At 40.1% G+C, this 4068-nt stretch overlaps 1 long non-coding RNA gene across 1 annotated transcript; it reads right to left on the bottom strand.

The window, feature by feature from the left end:
- Positions 1–647: 647 nt before the first annotated feature.
- LOC138720751 (uncharacterized) lies at positions 648–3469 on the bottom strand. Its single transcript, XR_011337465.1, has 3 exons — positions 2502–3469; positions 1787–1902; positions 648–921 (listed from the first exon to the last, which is right to left on the bottom strand). It is a non-coding gene; the product is annotated as an uncharacterized lncRNA (long non-coding RNA).
- Between the last annotated feature and the right edge of the window lie 599 nt (positions 3470–4068).

The following is a 4068-nucleotide window of genomic DNA, read 5'->3' on the forward strand; positions in this document are numbered from 1 at the left end:
AGAAAAATTCCCCCTTTTCACTGGTTTTCCCTTTATGTGTTGAAATTCCAAGATGAATCCAGCCACTATGTTCCTCAGAAGTCATCTGGTCTGGGGTTTTTGGGAGAGCTAGGGATTAATTTCCAACTTTCGGAAAACCAAGTCACACAGGAGCAAAATAGATTTGCATCTTCTGTCCTGACTGAGTGCTGTAAAACACAGCATAGACCTTTGTAACAGAATTTGTAAGAATTTAAGGATACTAAAGGGTAAAATAAATCTTTACATTGGTTTTAGCTTGTATGATTTAGAGAGAAAATGATATGTTATCTGTTCATGTTTATCTTCCCTGGAAGTCTTGAGTCCAGTCTACATGCACTGTAGAAATTAAACCAGAGGCGAGGGGGGGGGGGATCTTCTGTCATCTGTGACCTGGAGCAAACTTGGCTTTTCTAGAGGTTCAGCCCCACCCCTTTAAGGTTTAAAGCTGGAAAATGCCGAGTTGTCTAAAAACATGAGGGAATATTTTCTATGCATTAAAAACCTGAAAATGCTTGTCTATTAATGAAATGATTGACTATAGCCTTGGTTCATGTTAATGTAGTAAACATGGGAGACAAAGTTATAACCTTTGCTTTCTAGTTCAAAGTTTATAAAAAGAATATTTCATCCAATTAGAAATTTACATTTTACTGTATTTTTTTCTCAAAGCCAAAGAATAATGTACGTCTGAATAGCAGTGGCCAGCAGGTCGAGGGAGGGGATTCTGCCCCTCTGTTCCTCTCTTGTGAGACCTCATCTGGAGTCCTGCGTCCTGTTCTGGAATCATCAACATGAGGAGATGGAACTGTTGGAACAGGTCCAGGGGAGGCTACAAGGATGGTCAGAGGGCTGGAGCACCTCCCACGTGAGGACAGGCTGAGAGAGTTGGGATTGTTCAACCTGGAGAAGAGAAGGCTCCAATGAGATCTTAAAGCGAGTTTCCAGAGAAGGCTCTGAGATGTTATAGCAACTTTCCAGTACCTGAAGGGGGCTACAAGAAAGCTGGGGAGGGACTGTTCATAAAGGGTTGTAGTGACAGGACTAGGGGCAATAGGTATAAACTGGAGAGAGGCAGATTGAGACTAGACATAAGAAAGAATTTAGGAAAGATGGAACCCTGAAGCCCAGTTAAATGATTTAACTGATTCACTTTTAGATTTCAGCGATTTTTAAGAATATAAGAGTTTATTCTAATGTGATGTTCTGAAGGAATGAAGGTGAATTTGGCAAAGAGTAGCAAGAAGTGTTTGCAATTACTGATTGAAATAACAAAGACAATTACTAGTGCAAATATGCACACACAAGAGAGGCTCTGGGATTTGAGTGAACTTGGTGTATGTCTGTCATATGTGAGCTTGCAGGACTGGGTATTTATCAACATAACAAGAATTCATATATTGATTAAGTTAATTTGCACTAACCAATTTTATTGCAAACTTCCCAATGTTCTTAATGAAAGTGAGAGAGCTTAGAAATCATCTCCAGCTTTTCAAAGATCCTACTTAGGAGCCACAGCTGTGAGCAAGATTTATTTTCTTTTCCCAATTAGCACCTTTGTCTGATGTTTGTCCTTTCCTTTAAGACAATATTTTCTAACCAGGTGCTTAGTCCTATTAAACAGGGCTGAAAACTGCTGTGATCTGACCTACAACTTAGACTTGAGTTCAAAATTTGCTAAACAGACATTTAAACCAATGAGTTTGTTTATACAGTAGAGTGGATATGAAGTAAATACAATTTGCTGTATGTGTTTTCTTGTCTTTACCTGCACTTCTGAGTAACAGGAGTGTCTGTGACACTGTCCAGGCTCCTGCTGGTTCTCTTTTGGAACTGTCATCGTGTCACCTTGCCAAAGATGCATCGTGGTTCTTCCTCTTTCCTCTGAAATAATCAGTTTGATGCTGCTGGCTAGTGATGAGAAAAGTCACCTTCCCCTGAAACTTGAATCCTGCCCCGTAAACTGGAAGAAGGTACAGGATAAACCAGCTATGTTTCATTTAGCTCAACAAAATAATTCAAGGCATGTTACAAGCATAAAAAAAAAAAAAAAAAAGAAGGCATTTTAGGAATCAACTGTTTTTCTGATCTGATTTTAAATAACTTGAGGAGTCCCTGGACTAAGAACTAGACAATAGGAGTAGGATATTTGGACATGGCTGTCCCCTGGGTCTTCTGTAGCTGTGCTTTTATTCCCCCCACATTTCCTACTTATCCAAATTACTTTTTCCAAAAGGCCAGAAGCATTTTTAAGTATTCCTTTAAAGAGGAATTAATCGGTTTTATTGTGCTTGCCCCTATCATTGATACAGTGGGAGTCTCTGACTTGAAGAATATGAAGGGACGCAATTGGCTTAAATCAGTGTTAATCCTGACATGATTTCTTTCATATTATAAGAATCCTGAAGGAAGGGTGCACTCAAGAAATTTTTGGTTTGCTGTCCTTGCACTGTTTTGTTTATTTAGGAGATTTTAATGCTCACCTTCAGCTGTCTTAGAAGGCCATATACCATCAGAACAGGAAAGTTAAGTTAAGCCACCCTCCAGTGGGTTGGTTTTGACTCCCAGTAATGAACTGGAGACTGGCAGGATTTCAGGAATCCGTTTCTGGGAAACAAAACGAAACAGAAGGCTGATCAGAAGACATTTACTGAAAAGATTAGCAAGAAAATATACAGAATGAATTGAAATAATGTAAATATTTAGTTACATAAGCATATTAGCTTAATGCTTTTCCACTTCTAAAACTTGCAGTTTCAATATCAACTTTTTTTTGCTGTTAGGAAACATTAATAAGTGGCCAGCCTAGCAGAGATGAATCTTGCCCCCAGCTTCAGATGCTAAACTGAGGATGAGGGTCTCAATTTACCTGCATCTGAAAATCTTGGCAAGGGCATGAGGTCAGTGCCAGAAGAACGCTGCTGCTGGCCACAGCCCAGCTTTTATCATTTGAAGCTAATATAAAGCTTTCCCATTAAAATTCGATAAGGGACTGTGCTCACCTTATCACCTTATTTCTAGGTAGACTGTAACCTTTAGCATGATTTTTACATTCCCAGTTTACACAAATCAGTTGGGTCTTGTCCTGTGGTCGGTGCTTGCTTTGCATGCGATGAAGCGCATTCCTTCTGCTGCCTCTCGCATACAACCGTTCCCTTTCAGTTTTCTTCCTTACGCCATCTCTTTTTGCCCTGAAGCTTCCAGAGCGTTTTATAAAAGTCTGCACATCCTCTAGGTGTTATCATATTGCCTCTTGCATCTTCTGTGTGTGTTTTCTACATTTGCTTGTATTAGGAATAGCACGTGCTTGCTTTCTTCAACACCTGGTCTAGTAGGGTTTGAGGCTTTTAGGTCAGCTGCTAAACTCTTTCTTCCATCTCTCCAGGCAGCTCATTCATGCTGTAGTTAGAATATCTTGTCTCAGGTTACCTGACCACGCGCAGAGATTCTACCCACATCCCCTCATCAGGTCCTGCGTTGGCAGAGTCCTGCAGCACATACCGAACACTCAGTCCCAGACGAAGCCTGTGAGCTGCTCGCGTGCTTAAATGTAACCCCATTCATATGTTTTTGTGGCACAGAACCCACAATTCATTTCCTCTGCTGTTGCCATGGGTTTTTCTGAAAGAAGAAAGAGAAACAAAGGAAGACACAAAAGTACAGTCTACGGTAGCTAAGGCAAAGAAAGTTAATGGAGCTACTTTTGACCCTTTTTTTTTTTCCACTTCAGTATTGCTTGGGTTCAAAAGGGTTTGCATCATTGCCTGGAAAATATATTTAGCTTAGTGAACTGGTGCTGGCACATCATGTTCTCTGTGCTTTAAGAGTAAATGCTTTTAGGCAATATAATCCCTGTGCTCCAGTTCACAAGTTTTTTAGACATAGTTGTCTCAACCTTATTCCCAATTCCTTCATCTTTATCAGTTTAAAAATGTTTTTATGTATGGTTGGCGTAAATATCTTACAGAATCATAGTATTGTTGAAGTTGGGAAAGACCTCTAAGATCATCCAGTCCAACCACCACCCAGCACCACCATGTCTACTAAACC

Source organism: Phaenicophaeus curvirostris, chromosome 5 (assembly GCF_032191515.1).
Source record: "Phaenicophaeus curvirostris isolate KB17595 chromosome 5, BPBGC_Pcur_1.0, whole genome shotgun sequence".
In the NCBI taxonomy this organism is placed as follows: Eukaryota; Metazoa; Chordata; class Aves; order Cuculiformes; family Cuculidae; genus Phaenicophaeus; species Phaenicophaeus curvirostris.